This window comes from Schistocerca nitens, chromosome 3 (assembly GCF_023898315.1).
Source record: "Schistocerca nitens isolate TAMUIC-IGC-003100 chromosome 3, iqSchNite1.1, whole genome shotgun sequence".
In the NCBI taxonomy this organism is placed as follows: Eukaryota; Metazoa; Arthropoda; class Insecta; order Orthoptera; family Acrididae; genus Schistocerca; species Schistocerca nitens.
In genome coordinates this window covers 273,495,662-273,512,602 of record NC_064616.1, presented here as the reverse complement: position 1 = coordinate 273,512,602, position 16,941 = coordinate 273,495,662, and the positions used below count along the sequence as shown (strand labels likewise).

Here is a 16,941-nt window from a genome sequence, read left to right as displayed (position 1 = left end):
AAGTCAATAGAGCAATTTAAAAAAAAAATTGGTTACCTGAAATATCATTTACCAGGAACTAGATTTTAAACTGCGATACAATGTGTAAGAGCTCACCTATCCAGTTAGAGGTGAAGGCAATAACAAAATATTATTACCGATTCTTCTTCTTCTTCTTCAGATGTAATCTCCTAGCATTGGTCACTGATCAATGTAGTTAGCTCTTATCTTGACAGTGCAACATGGAAACCTATTTCTGATGTGCAGCTGTGCCACCTTTGAATGTCTTTAAGCAACAAATGTTTCTGTGTTCCAGTGAACCTTTTGCCATGTGTCTTCCCTTCAATGTAGGTTGTAATAATTGGTATCTCTTGCTCCTCAGAGTCCCAAATCTTATATTTATCTTTGTTTGGTAAATGTAATATGTAGAAGCTCTCTGTATTTCTTTGTCTGATCAAGGATCTAAACATTTAACCTTTTCAACAACCACAGTATATGTAAGAAATGACAATATAAATAAATTTAAAAAGCTTCAATTCATTTTTCAATACTAGAGTCTATGGTCTAATTTTGATACTGATAAAGGAAAACAGAGAATATGGAGCATCAAATCATTCTGCTTCTCAGTTGCAAACTGAGGTCTGACCCCGAGACGGATTTTCTCTTTTTGAACTGTTTTCTCGCCTGTTCAACTCTGGATTTTACCTCTCACCTTGAGTTGCAGCATTAGTCCAAAATGGTGCCTTAGTATTTGGAGGAAGACTTGTTCACTTGAATTACCTTTTACTTTGAGATTTTTCTGGAGTTCTCATTTAGAGAATAGCATGACTCCAGTCTTGGACAATTTAATAGAGGGCTGACCCCTCCACACCACTCAACTAGGCAGTTGCATTAAAGGGCAGCTACCTTGTCTATTATGATGGCAGCATTGGCATACCTGATGTCAGTAACAATTTATTGTGATCCCTGTCAACGTTTCCTTGAAAACTCTCAGAATAATTGTTGAAGAAAAGAGGAGATAAAAATGCAGCCTTTCATGACAGTGGTTGTTCCTTGTTCAGTTTCAACATCTGGTATACAATTACAGTAGGGTTACCAATTATGTGATGGTCATTGCTGTCAATACCGATTTGCCGAAGAACTGATTACCTGTAATGCATTCCTTTAGTTGGTCAAGTCAATAATCCATAAGCATGCAAACACCAGTTCTGTCATTTCAAAACAGAAGTGACACATTCTGTAGACTGAAGACAAAGCTTTCTTTCCAGTAATTTTGATTAAATTTTTATTGTAACTATCGATTTTATTTATTTTTTTAATCTATCCCATTCTAACAATTAGATATGGTTACTCAATTACTTGACATATCTACAAAATATGCTACCTAGTTCAGCTACACATTTCTTGTGTAGAGGTCTCACTACTGAGCAGGCCAGAGAAAAGACGAATCTGCAACTGTGTTTTGCTGATGTAGAATACACAAATCTTCACTGTTCCACTTGGTATCTGATCATAGCCATATGAGATCATATGACACAATGACATAACAATTACATCACTCTTATTGCTACTTGTCTTCAACAAGTCTATCTCAAGTCATTCCTTTATCCATAAAGGCTATCCCGGAAGCAATCTACATTCCACTTTTGAAGAGAAATTTTGATGCAGCGGCCAAAAGTTATTATTGACAATTTGGCATTTATCTATAATTTCATTGACATCTCAAATTTCTCATTCCAATGGTATGATATTTATTATGAATAATAGCCAGCTAAACTGCTATACTTTTGTTCTTTGGGGCCCGCAGTGCAAAGTATGTTACACATAGCAGTGCAGATGACTATTATTCATAATAATTATGTCATTAAAAGACATATTTTGCACTGTGGACTCCAAAGAACAAAAGGTATGATATCTGCTCAACTCTCTTACTGCCTTTACCTTACTATATCTAATGCTGCAATCCCTCCCCCCATCCCAAGAATAAAGTATCTTGTTGGCATAGTTCCTGACCTTAGCCTTCCTTGGTGTATAGAGGGGACCGGAAGGAGGAGGGGTGGGGGGGATTGGGAGGGGGGGGGGAGGATTCACATAAAAGTTTTTTACTGAGTGTGTGTCCTCACCCGTATCTGAAAAAGGAAGGGAGGGAGGGAGGGAGGGAGGGAGGGAGGGAGGGAGGAAGAAAGATTACAGTTTAAGTCCCATCAATGACAAGATGATTACGGACAGCAAGCAAGCTGAGACCGAGATGAGGATGAAGGAAAAAATGTGTCTTGTCATTTTTGAAGGAAACATCTCGCCATTTAATTTAACTGTTTTGGAAAAATCATAGCAAACCTGAATCTGGATGGGCAAATAGGAATTTAAACAATAAATATTTCAACCATAATGTCTTGGAAGTTGAAGGAATAGCAGCAGGGTCCTACACTAAACTATAATTTGCAATCAGATTATAACAGGCATTTTGGATGCTACCTAAGGGTCATTCAATCCTAAGTGATCACTTTTTCAAAATTTTCCCGCTCCTCCTCTTCTGATTTTGTTCAAATTTACCATGGATACAGATCTAACACGAAAAATAAACTCACGCAAAATTTGGGCTAATAATACCCATACGGTGTAAACTGAGGTCCTATAATTGAGAAGCTCTCTGAGAAGGGTGCGATGTAAGCAGGCAAAAGCCCAATGTTTGAACCTTTCTTAATACAAGGAATCAGAAAAACAGTGAGTGGCAGTGTGTAAAACAATTTGTAAGTCAGTATAATGCACCAAAGTACTAAAAAAAACTGCAAAGAAAAACAGTCAAATGTTTTGGCCGTCTTTGGAACCAGGTATCTCTTGGGGGCGGGGAAGGGGGGGGGGGGGGGGCGTAAGACCTACAACTTGGCACATATATTAATAGTACATGGGGCAGGACTCTATCAGTACATCTTCCTGGCTAAGCACTTATTGTGGATCATACTCAATAAGAAACACAATTCCAAATACACAAGCGCAGAAAGTGAGTCAAGGTCAGATGAAAATAATGTACAAGGGTCACTTCAGAAGTAGTTCTTTCTAGCACCACTGGAAAGGGCACACTTTACTCCAATAGAAACATCTTGCTGTTTCTTAATGGTCGATTCAGCAAATGTGCCACCACTGTAAGCTGGTACAGGTTGCTAAATGCACAGTCCCAGGTTAAGCCACAGGAGGACTGGCGAACTGATGCTGATTTACAACTAATTGTGAAGATCTATACAATTTTCATCTAATGACATCCCTCTACGAAGCCGCTGGACAGTAGTCTAATCTGATATTGCAAAATTCATACATGATGTGGTTCAACACAAAAAACCGGACTTGTCACTTGAAGAAAAACAAAGAAAATTTGAAGCCTGGTGATCTAGTTATTCCAACAGATTTTGCCGAACATTATTCTTTCATCATCCAAGATGCGCTTCAAGAATATCACTAGGACAATGGTCAAGCAACACTGCAGTAGTTTGTTGTATACTGTAAAGCTGAAGAAATACAATGTATCAGCTTATCAGACATGACACCACAGCCATCTATACAGTTCTGGCCAAATTGATCAACTATTTGAAAAGCATGATGGAAAAAGTAGTAAACATTCACTATTTCGGTGATGGTTCCATTGTTCAACACAAGAATTACAAAATAAGCCTGCAACGATGATCAAACTTTAACCCCAGAAGATTTATTCAAATTTTGTGACCAGTAAGTGCAAGGAATTAATTTCATCTTCGTTACAAGCCAGGAAATAAAAGACAAAAGGAAGGTACATGAAGACTGATTTGCAAATGGCCAAACTGCCATACTCACAAAAATCACCATTTTTTACTGATTTATTTGAACCACTTTCAAGTGATACAACTCCTTTCATGGGCTCGGTTTATCAATCAACTGACACCAGTGTGGCTTTCATGTCAGTTTTAAGCCCTATTCCTGGCCTATACATCACCTGTATCTGCAACAAGCCCAGGTGGATTGGTAACGTGTGAAGTTTATACTGAAGAACACAATACCCTGGTCAAATTAATGCACCCTTTTGGTCCAGCTCCCGTATTATATTAGTCTGAAAGAGAATATAAATATTAGATTCCCTAATAGCACATCTTGAAAATATTGCATCACCTTCAACAACTACAATAGGAAGTCAGTATAATTTTCCAGAACCGATATATAACAGTACTGAAGAAAAATTTAATTCCATGAAGCAGTAATTTTAAATAGCACCGCCTTGGAAGCCAACAAGAAGAGACCCATATATTGGACTGGGACAACCTAGGCTTGGGAAAGACAGCAAGAAACCCAACTGAGGCTTTGGAACGTAGATGATGCAAACAACAGAAATGGCTTGGGAACCACAGCAAGAGACCCAACAGAGGCTTTGAAATCTTGAAGAAATCAAAAAAGACAGCTTGGGAACCAATGCAAGATTCTCAACCGAGGCTTTGGAACATCAATAAAGAAACCAGCAAACAGGACCATCTATATATAACACAATAAGCAATGTTTGATAACAACATCATGCCCATCTTGCCTTTCCAACCTTACATGGGCACTACCAGGCTCGTACAGAAACCGAAGCAACTAATGGTTTTGAACTGACTGAGTCATCAAATTTTCATGGCTTTCATAACTAGCTCAAACACCAGCATTAATCTATCAGTTGTCATTCTTGCTTGTCTTGAAGTTATGGGTTCAGAAACCTATACCATGTTGTGATCATAATATATTACCCATCACTTTTGTTGTAGTTTAACCTCATATTTGGTCCCTTTACTGAACTGAGTAAGATCCAACAGGCTCTTTCTAGTGCAGAAAACTGTGCACTTTCCCATGATTCGGGAAGAAAGAATTTCTGAAATTAACCTTTTGCCATATTTATATTTGAACTTGGCTCATTTACTGTAATTTTGAATTTAGCACCATGTTTGTGATCAAGTATAATCGAAAATATTTGGCTAAGCACGAAGATATGCTAATAGAATCAAGTCCCAGGCATTGTCAACAAATTGCCTAGTTTGAGTTCCTTTGCATTTCTTCTTCCTGAGATATCTGGCCCCAAAGAGGGTGAAAAATCTGTGCATTTTTCTCTGCAGATTTTTTTTTAGTCACTATAATGCATTACACTGGCTCGTAAAATGCTTCACTTTCTGTCACACTGTATTTTTCTGATTCCAGCCAAAAGCTATCCACGACATGAAACTAAGAATTTCCTATTAGCTTATGTTTTTAGTCACTATAATGCATTACACTGGCTCGTAAAATGCTTCACTTTCTGTCACACTGTATTTTTCTGATTCCAGCCAAAAGCTATCCACGACATGAAACTAAGAATTTCCTATTAGCTTATGTTTTGTAACAACAGAGCCTCAAACACTGGGCTCTGTTTCTTCACAGGCAGATTCGTTGGAAAGCCATCCAAATAAAAGGCCACTGTTTCTCATATACTTAAGCTCAGAATTTAAAATTTTGCACAGGTTCATTTCCAGTATAGATTACGCCCACAGCAAATTTCAGAAAAACTGAAGCTCAAGGAGTGGATGCCCATGAGCACTTGAGATAGAATGACTCCTAAGGCTGCCACATGCCTAACAAAACTGTTGTAATCAAAGATTTACAACAAAACTGGATTAAAGGAAGAAAACCAAGAATTCATCAGATGAAATTATAGATATGGAATAATACATGGGACATTCCTCCAGCAAAATTGCGGATAAATAATTACTACACAAAAATCTGATATCTTCCATCTGCATGCTTTTTACTACAATCCTATTTAGGAAAATTGCTAATAATTTGGGAGCTCACACCATGAGTCTGCAACAGATCAATCATGTAAGTACAGCAAGGATTAAAAGTTTAGACACTTGGAACACACTTTAGTAATTCAAGGAGAGTCTGTTAGGGTAGATCCATTTCACCTAAGCTGTTTGTCTACCTAAATGATGTGATGCTCCAAGAGATGGATAGGAATGAGAAATGTAGCTCTAGCATCAATGGTTGAGAAGTATAACTGGAGCTTTGATGATCATATCGGTTTTCTTTCTAAAGGACACACTGTTTCAAACAATGTAAGATAATTAAATGAACCAGAATAATGACTTCGGTTTAAAAAAGTGGTGTTTACAATCACCAGCAACAGCCTCATAAAAATGGGAAAGTCATTCATTGGCTATGCTGAGGATAATCCATCTCTATGTTACTGTTTCCTAGATGAACAACAAAACAGTAAATGGAAGGAGCAAATATAAATCAGTCAACTTCACTTATATTAGGTCTGTTCAAAAAATTACAGTCCATTTGTAATTTTGTGCCAATGGTGTGATGGAGCAAAATGTCGTTTGCATCCCTGCACACACCTGTGTTTGATGTGTGACTGCCTGAAGTTTCACTGTTGTACATCTATTTGTTATTGTTCAGTGCTGTATTCAGCAGAACGTTGTGTAGTACAGTTTGCGAATTTCAAGATAGAGTTAGAGGAGCAACACGTCTGCATTAAATTTTACATCAAACTCTAGAAAACATTTACAGAGACAAACCAAATGGTGCAGAAAGCCTAGAGCGATGAGTGCTTAAGTCATACTTGGTGTTACGAATGGTTCACAGTTTAAAAATGGCCAGACTGAGCTTAAAGATGACCCTCATTCAGGACACCCTTCAACGTCTACCAATGATGCTCATGTAAGGACAATCAGTAAAGCAGTGTATGCCAATCAAAGACCAACTGTCCACGAGATTGCAGAAGAATGTGACATTTCAGTTGGATCAAGTCATGAAATCCTGACAAACCACCTTTGAATGCATTGTGTTGCCACCAAGTTCATCCCATGGTTCACAAGTCAAGAATAGACAGACCTTCAAATCGCTACCTGTGAAGAGCTTTTGGATTGCGCAGATGAGAATGAGATGTTTCTTAAGAGAATCATACCTGGTGATGAGACGTTCAGACCAGGGTCTAAGGTTATGATGTTGAGACCAAGGTTCAGTCTTCACAATGGGTTGGGAAAGGTTCTCCAAGACCAAAAAAATCTGATCAGTTCAGGTCAAATGTTGAGGCCATGCTGATAGTTTTCTTTGATTTTGAAGGGTTAGTTCATCATGAATTCATGCCACAATGAAAACTCCAGAGATGGGTGTGTATAAGAGATTAATAATTCACTAATTCTGTCACCAATGATTAAAATTTTTGTGTAGATGTGACAGCTTTCATATGAAATATGACAGCCATCCTTCCCATGCACCATTTGCAAACAGAACATAGAAGGCGATAAAATGATAGTGGTACACAAGCTACCCTCCACCATTTGCTAAGCTACCCTCCACCACAGACTTTGCTCACGAACTACTGATGTAGGTGTACTATATTTTCATTTGCCTATGGTTGGTTTGGGAGGTATTTGTGGGGTCAAATACTGGTTTAACGCCTACTTTCAGCACTAGACTATTCTGTCATGATGCTGGGCTAGGGAGTAGGAGACAAGATGATACAATCCATCAGCTATGATGCTATCAGCCAGCAGGGTTAATACACTATACAATTACACATATTTCAAATGTCAAAGAGTCTAATATCCTGTGGGAATAACGGAAGGGGTGGGAGGGGGAGCAATATACTTGTTGTTGTGCCCCTTTAACACAAACCTGAAAATATCACATCACAGTGGGAAAAATAATAGTTTTCACCAAACACACAAATACAACTAAAAATTTGTAATGTATACACAAAGTTTGCTAGGACATATATTGGTTCCAACCCACACAACAAACTGTCACCTTCCCATCTAATCTAAATCTTAAGCATCACAACAACATCCATTATATGATGATGATGATAATAATAATGTGCTGACAATGATAACAGCAAAAAAAGCAAAACACCAGAATCACAGACTTCACTAGCCCCAATCAGACGTAACTTGTTTGTGTTGTCTGGATATTACTGTATTGCACAGGAATTAATTTCATTGAAGAAATGGTAAGCTTAAAATATTATCAAATTACACAGTAATACCTTCAGAAACATCAATAATCTATGTAAATAATGTCTTGTCCACAGCAATTATTGCATAGTATTTTCAAATCTATAATGATTATGAATGCACTCAAAATGAAATATGGTACTTATTTCCAAACTTCTTGCAAACAGCTATTAATATTATATGAATGGGTTAGAAATAAAATATACTATTAACTTTTATAAGAAAGTTTTTAAATTTCATGCCACTTTTTTCAAGATATTTTTAAAAACTACTACTGATGATGTTTATTTCAAATAATTGTTACCTTGTAGAATGGATGCTTCATTCACCAATCATAAATGTTAACTTTCTAAAAATTATAAGTCTTATTAATTAATTTTACACATGTTAATTTGTGACAGTTTCTGATCTTTGGCAGTCTGTGCCCCAGTGAAGTGGGATAGAACCACTATTATTCTCTATATACATACATGATCTTACAGACAGGGTGAGCAGCAATCGGCAGCTATTTGCTTTGGCGTACGGGAAGGTGTTGTTGAGTGACTGAAGGAGGATACACAATGACTTAGACCAAATTCTTGTTGGTGCGATGAATGCCAACTAGCTCTAAATGTAGAAAAATGTAAATTAATGCAGATGAGTAGGAAAAGCAATTCTGTAATGTTTGAATACAGCATTAGTAGTGTGCTGCTTCACACATTCACATCATGTAAATAGCTAGGCAAAACACTGCAAAGCAATATGAAATGGCATTAGCGTGTATGGATTGAAGGTGAATAGCCCAACTCTGGTTTATTGTATGAATTTTAGGCAAGTATAGTTCATCTGTAACAGAGACCACGTACAGGACACTAGTGTCCATCTTTGTTGAGTACTGCACGAGTGTTTGGGATCCCTACCAGGTTGGGTTAAAGTAAGACTTTGAAGTCATTCGGAGGTGTGTTGCTAGATTTGTTACTGGTAGGTTTGATCAACACGCAAGTATTACGGAGATGCTTCGGAAACTCAAGTGGGAATCCCTGGAGGGAAGAATACATTCTTTTTAAAGAACACTGCTCAGAAAATTTAGAGAACGGGCATCTGAAGCTGGCTGCAGAAAGATTCTACTACCGCCAAAGTACATTTTGTGGTACGACCACAAAGGTAAGATAAAAGAAATTAGAGGTAGTACAGAGGCATATACAGTTGTTTATCCCCTTGCTCTATTTGTGAGTGCTACAGGAAAGGAAATGACTAGTTGTGATACAACGTACCTTCTGCCATGCACCATACGGTGACTTGGCAGGGGGGGGGGGGGGGGGAGTGACGTATGTACATGTTACATATTGCAGTCCAGTTTGCCTCTAGTGTTGTGAAGGTGTGTATTCTCTCAGGTGTCAAACTCACCTAAAATGCTTTTGATATAAAGCAATGCAGTACAGATTTACAACAGAAAATATCTCTAACTCGATTAAGGAGTGTTGCAGTTTTCCTTAGGATTCACTTTGCTCATTATTCAGGATACTCTTAGTTTTGAATTTTCAGTTTCACCAACAACAATAATATCCACATATCAGTATGATTAAGGATGTGTGTGAGAGAAAATGCCAGATATGTCACCTTCAAACACCAATTAATGACTGCATATGCCAGTTTCCACATGGTTAGTCCACTCTAGCCATTCTCTTGCAGACATTGCTTATATGTTCCTCCTGGTTTAATTTTGAAACAATGTGGAAGCCTACCAGTGTCACTGATTTAATTTTTTACACCTTCTGACAATCCCGCGATCAGTTCCTATATTGTATCAAGATTTCAAAGGATTGCATTGGATGGGGAAAAAAAAGAACAGTTCATTGCTAGTTCCAATTTTTCATGAGTTGCCCAATTAAGTTGCACAGTATAACTGTGTATAGAGCAGTGCCATGTCATCTGCATAACACACTACTGAATTAACTCCAATGTCATAAGGTAAATCATTGACTGCAACAATGAACAGAAATGAACCAAAGTCCAAGACCTGTGACACTCCAATATGAACTTCCTTTAGCAAAAACCATCATGTTTAATGGAGACAAAACTATCTCCTGCCTCTTAACTACAATTAGATTACAGCTAAAGATGGGTTGTGTATGCCTTAAAATTACTGTTTTGCAAATAGGGTGTTTTTGGGTATGCAGCCAAAGGCTTTACTGGTATCACAAAGCACAACAGACTCCAAATCCTTATTGTCAAATGCAGTCAGCACCTTGTTAACATTAGTGACACCATTAGTAACAATAGTATTTTTACCACTATGAAATCCAAACTGCGTTGGAGAAAAGATCATGTTTTTCGAAACAGGCATTAAGCTCATTGCACAAACCCCCTAAAGCTTTGGAATAATCTAGCACAATAGAAACTAATCCGCTGTCTTGGGGCAGATGCTAATCTCCCTTTATGTAAACTGGTAAAACATTAGCAATTTTGAGAGCATCATCAGGTTAAACTCTTAAGTTCCTGAATACTTCTTAAAATGAAGGACTTTTTACACAGATTTTATATCCTTGAGAGTGATAATATTCCAGCATAAATCATCCCTCCCCACAGGCTCAGCATCTAGTAGATTTAATGCATGTGAACCATCTTGCTTGATTTTATTTTTCAGCTGACTTTTTGAAGTTCTAAAGTAACCTTTCACTTCTTCTGGGTCCAGAAGTACATCTCATGTGTGGGATTGTGAATTTCCTTGTTTGATAATGTTGCACTTAATGGTAGCACCTATGTACTGTTCACAAGAATGTTTCTGGCTGTAAACTTCAAAAACAAACTGGTCCTGCCATACTGAAATAACTACTACACATTCTCATCAAGTGACTCAGGAAATCAACAGAAAATTTATATCAGAATGGTCATCTCTATTTAACTACTAATTCTTCCTTACTTTCAACCAAAAATCTATGCCACCTGTGATCCTCTGTTCTCCTTGCAGATTTATTCAGACTGTTCTGAAGTTTTTATTCACTTCCCACAGCACTTCATCAAAAACGTTAAACACTAGTGATTAGCAACAGTCATGAATGACATGCTTCTTGTTACAAACTTGCCTTCCTTCCACTTTATCACGCCCGTCTGATTTTCGTAGATGTTTCAACTCATTTGTCTGTCTATGGACTTTAATCCTAATTGTCTCAAGATTTTTGAACATCTTATTGTGTCAAAGACTTTATGCAACTACATGAATTTCATGCAAGCATGTTAATTTCTCTTCTTTTCCATTTGTTCTGCCATTCGTACGTGCAAGTCAGAATTGTTGCTCATTTTTTAAAGCAAATTGATCTTCATTCAGTTCCTTTTCCAAGACATTGATGGTCACACAGTTTTCACACTTGTCTGTCTGTGCTCTCTACAGCAGTGTGGTAATGTTTTCCTAGAAATCTGATAAGTAACCTGTGTGAAGGGTTTGCTAAACTTTAGAAAGAGCACTGCATTTTATCACAGTCTAGTGTGGGTGTTGGCATTGTGTCTCCAAGTCATGTTGGAAGTAGCCAACAGGAGGACAGAATGTGGTACCCAATGTACAGTTGTTAACTACCTACAAGCCGTTAACACACAAATTAATTGCATTTGAAGGACATCCATTCCTCTATACTCTGCTTTTGCCACAAATTGATGCGCCAATTTTAAATATATAAAAAAACACATTTGGACCTTTTATGTTGAAATGTTGGACATACGGAAGTGTCCGATCCCGCGCGTCTGCTTTGACGCATGACGTCACAAATATGGTGGAAACAAAAACAAACACACACACTTTCCACAAGAAGCCTAATGACACTAACGGGACAAGCGCGGGAAATGGGGTGTTTTGGGTGGGGGGCAAACTAAATATAAACAAATTTAGACGCCTTGCGTAGCTACAACGTGTAAGTGAAGACAGCCATGCATGAATACCCACCCACCTCCCCAGGGGTCGTAACCCCTGCAACCCATAGAAGATGAAGATGCTTCAGTAGCTGTTTAGTGTTTTTTGTCTTTTAAAAAAAAAAATCTCACGGGATAGAACAAACAGATCAAAAAGATAAATATAATAAACTAAAACAGAAATTGGAGGAAACAGATAATTAAAATAAGTAATAAGTGTTTTTAAATTAAAAAAAAAATAATAATAATCTCACGAGATAGAACGAACAGATCAGAAAAGTAAATAAAATAAGATAAAACAGAACTGTAGACAGCCACACTGAAACCAAACTCCGCGCCGTCATGACGTCACACACGACAACACCCTTACGTCATGGGTCAAAGCCGACGCATGGGATCCGACGCTTCTGTCGACCCGAAATGTTTTATAATAACTTCATCTGATACACTAATGTTGGCTATTATGACAAAATGCTACAAATTATTCACATTGTGTGGACGACCCATTCTTCATTTTCTACTTTTACCACTTATTGCTATTCCTTTTATTAGTATATAGTATAGTTTTGCACTTCCTGCACTGAAATATCATACTGACATGTAACGTATCCCGAGGTGTCTAGGTGGGAAGAGAACTGTTTGATTGTGAGTTAGTGAGGCCAAAACATGTGAACATTAAATACAAGCTGTTGTGACACTGATCTGCAGCATAGTATATGTTACCTTGTAAGTTAATTATTTCACTTTCCATTATTTTCTGTTTACCAAATGTGTGAAAAGCAGCAAGTGAGAACTCAGTGTTATATTATTACTCGTTTGTGCATATAAATTCAGTATGATTGCACTCTACCACCTCGTATGATACAGTGGCATTAAATACCTAGTACATCTCCTGTGATCGAACAGGAAAAATTGTTAAATCAGTGGCTATACACATGAGCTGTTCGGCTACCACAACTTCCCGTGACTGTCGCAAGCATTACTCTCATACACGGCGAGGTTAGAGGTATACGACCCCTCAAAACTTTATCAAATGATTTTTGACACTGGCTATAATACCTCCTCCTATACCTCTGACAATTGCAGCAAAGACACATCGTTAATTTCTGCTAATCTGTTTGAGTTATGGATGTTTAGCGGGCCGCCACACTCTGAACTTCCTACTGGAGCACATATTTATTCCACAGCAACTTTTCCTTCTTTGTTATAGTGGGTATCTCTTTTGCTTCCTTGTACCAGACTTCCAATTTGCTCCTGTCATCTAGTTGCCATTTCGTTTGAAATGGACAGAAGACAGCAATGGGATTATTACAGAGCACCTCAATTGGGTCTGATTTGAAACACCACAAGAAAGGATTTGTACTTCACACTAAAGTTCACAGTAAGCTGAATATCTGAAATTTATGTACATTATATCATAAAAACTTAAAATTAAATGACTCCCACACATTTCTTTTGATCCCAATTCATGTCTTATCCCGCAAGACGTATTTTCAAATTGTGTCATTCACATAAAACAATTAGGCTAAGTTATTTTTACCAAAGCTCATCATGTGATGCAATCTAACTTTCACATCCTATTTCCAGCATAAAATCCCTGAACTACTGCAAGCTGGTAATGCTAGTGAATGTGAATTATACAGTGCAGTAACAGATTTGTAGTGCAGTCTGATGTCTATGCTTGTGCCAGCAGATCTATTACCCCTACCCCCCACTGACACCCACACACCTATCTGCATTTGAGATAAAATAGAAAGAAACGAACTAAATCACCCCTGAGGTGCACCAATTGCACAATTTTTTTTTTTTTTTTTTTTTTTTTTTTTTTTTTTTTTTTTTTTTTTTTTTGCCGGCACAACTTCTCAGTAGTAAACTTCACATAGTCCTGAACCCATTCCCTTTATGTTAATATTATGGAGTGTCATATTAGTTTTACTGACCATGAACTGTTGAAACACTCCAAAAATCATCAATTATTTACACTTAATTCCAAACATATTATGTATGAGTCCCACCTCTCCCACCCTCAACTGTTTCTTCTGCAGTAAACAAAAAATTAATGAAGTATCCACAAATTCATAAATTAATTCAACTGTTTCTTCTGCAGTTAACAACAAATTAACGAAGTATCCACAAATTGATAAATTAATTAAAAAATAAATGATTTTATAATATCTAAGGTGAGATTTGTCTTAATGCATGAAAGTGAATGACATGCTTATTTAATAATCAACTCTAATACAGCAGCAGCAATAACAACAAAAACAACCAACAGTGACACACTTCCCCCTTCATGTGTGGGCAGATAGGCCTACTACTGCACACAATTACCTGCTCATTATTGGCAAATAAAACTGTGCGCCTCAAAAATCTTCAAGGCAATGCACTCAATTCAAACAATAAATTACTATGACATCACTCATTTGTATCATAAATGTCTGCATGGGTCACCAATAGTAGCAATGAGGCAAATTTTCTTACAACACATACAGCAAAAGTCTTATAATAATTATCTTCACCTATTGCTACTTAATTGCTCAGTTCTATGAAATTATTTTGGTTGCAAACTGGCAGAGCATTACTAAGGAATTTAGTAACACTCAGCAGTCTTCTGGTTGTGTATAGCTCTGCATGACCACTGAATTTATGACCTAAGATAGCCCATCACTTACTCCTTACACAGAACAGAAAAAGTTGCAAAACTAATTTGTGGTATTTGATGTACTCAGATAAAGAACAGAACGTCTAACACAAAAAGACACGTCTCAAAATATATAGAAACATACACAAAAACTGCTTTCATAGTCAGCACGGCCTCATATTATAAAGAAAGGCAGATGTAGGAGCGGATCTCCGCACACAACTAGTGAATAAACTTTCATAATTATTCGGTTTTATTATGTCACATATGATATCTTCTCGCAAACTATTGCCGACCAAAAAAAATGTACTGATAAAGTACATTACAGAACAGAGTAGACTTCACCTCAAAAGTTTCTGATCACACACCGAGGTAAACGACTCGACCGAGCTGTAATAGGACCCTCACCATGTAAATTTATGTCCCTCATTAAAGGGCTTTATCACATTTTAATACAACGTTAAATCAACACACCAAACACTTACAGAAGGCCATTGACGTCTACTGACCACAAAGTAAACCAGCTACTGGGCAACAAATTATTCTGCGCGATAAAAACGTCTAGTTTTTCTTTTGATTGAACATGTAGAAACTGTGAAAGTTTCGCGTCATTCATTTGCACAGAAAAGAATGCACACAGATGTAACAAATAGGTATAAAAATTGTCTAAAATATACGACACTTAGAGAAACGAGTCCAACCACTGGCATTATAGTCTTAGTGCTGAAAAACAACATAAATCACTACTAATTTTCCACAAACTTACACTGTTTTTGCATCTAACATCGACGCGTCGAAGCACGCTGCGAAATGCTGCACAATAAAAACCGCCAGGCTTTGCAAATGAAAAATTTTCACAAGCACTAACCATGTTTTGATGAAGTCACTGCCACAGCACATTAACATTTAACCATCGTCATTTCGAATCCAACAACTGAGATTAATATATTTAACATATAACCGGCGTGCTAACAAAAACAGCGAAAACGGCGTATCTTAACATTCCATGAAGCAGTCCCCAGCGTCATATTACAAGTTCATAAGCCAGATAAATAAAAAGATGAATCGTTTCCAATGAGATTTTACACCTATAAGAAGAACACATACATATACTAAACAATCACCCTAAACTATATGTACCACCATTTTAGACACCTAGCTGACGTAAAAGAACCTAACAGACATCACATTGCTTCAAATTGTCGGCATGTCTTTGGCGTGCGTATTTCAGCAGTTTTTTCGAATAACTTAAATTTAGAGAATAAAATTGTTTATTTTGTATTTAAGACGCAATGAAAGTAGTTGAGAAGATAACTTAAGAATGCTTTCATAAAAATTGTTTGAAAAAAGTAGAAGATGGTGTTGTGGCCTTCACTCCGAAGATTGGTTTGAGCCAGCTGTCCACGTTATTCTAACTTTTGCAAGCCTCTTCATCCTTACATAACTACTACAACCAACATCCATCCGAATCAGCTTACTGTATTCGAGCTTTGGTCCGCCTCTACAATTTTTACCCTCCACATATCGATCCCTAACCAAACTGATGATTCTTTCAAGCCTCAGTACTAGGTACATGGGAGAAACTAGATTCATCTCTATACTTGTGTCTAGGGACAGCAAATCTTGGTGCTCGTGCTTAGTAATGGTTGCGCTCAGCTGGTCTTGAGTCTGCCGCTCGTAGCCTTTCCGGGGCTAGTCAGCAAATGCTTACGGTAGTCTCTTGTGCACTGTTTGCGTGATCTGGTTACTGTGCATTTGTTTATAAGGTGTGTCCACACGATGCCTCTTTCGTCATGCGCAATCGCAGACGCACGAGAATAAAAGGGCATGCACAAAAATTTATGGAAAGAACGTACGTACGAACGGAAGTTCTCGTGTCCACACGTTGCCTCATTGCGCAAGTATTCTGTTATGAATCTCCTTCTTTGCTTGGGAGCCTGTATTGTGATGAAAAGGCAACAGAAAAAGAGAAAACGCAAGAACAACTGATGGTAAAGAAGTATATAAACAAGAGAGGTATGAGAAATACAAAGTGATGACAACGTTTTGTCTACAAATTTCAGAAGGAGGTCACATTGAAATTTTAGATTTTATGCTTGGGAAACTGCACCGATAAGTCTGGCAATAAAATTTTGTTAGCTAGTAACTGGCGACCTATATACTCGTTTGAATTATTTATTCATTTGAAAACGAAGCATTTCAGATCTTCAAATTCGTATCTTGTAAGTGGAATAATTGTAATTTATTATTTGATTGTTTTATATCTGTTTTCATTGTAGAAAATGCCTCACTATGTAATTATAAGCATAGTTTATTCCCATACAATATTAGAGGTTCTTATTCGTTATGTGAAGGTTAATTTACTTTCAATGCGTCATTTGTATTTAATCATGTCCTCAGACAAGTAAAATTGGGAATTTCATAGACGCCAGAATGCACTAGAACGGA

The 16,941-nt window shown here is 37.3% G+C and overlaps 1 protein-coding gene across 2 annotated transcripts in view; it reads right to left on the bottom strand.

The window, feature by feature from the left end:
* The window catches only part of LOC126248241 (constitutive coactivator of PPAR-gamma-like protein 1 homolog), a 240,238-nt gene extending 224,568 nt beyond the window's left edge, over positions 1-15,670 (bottom strand). Inside the window, exon 1 of one of the 2 annotated variants that reach the window (XM_049949081.1) lies at positions 15,260-15,670. The gene's annotated coding sequence lies outside the window, so the exon portion shown is untranslated. The remainder of the gene's footprint in view (positions 1-15,259) is intronic. The other variant, XM_049949080.1, reaches the window with a different exon arrangement.
* Positions 15,671-16,941: the final 1,271 nt, after the last annotated feature.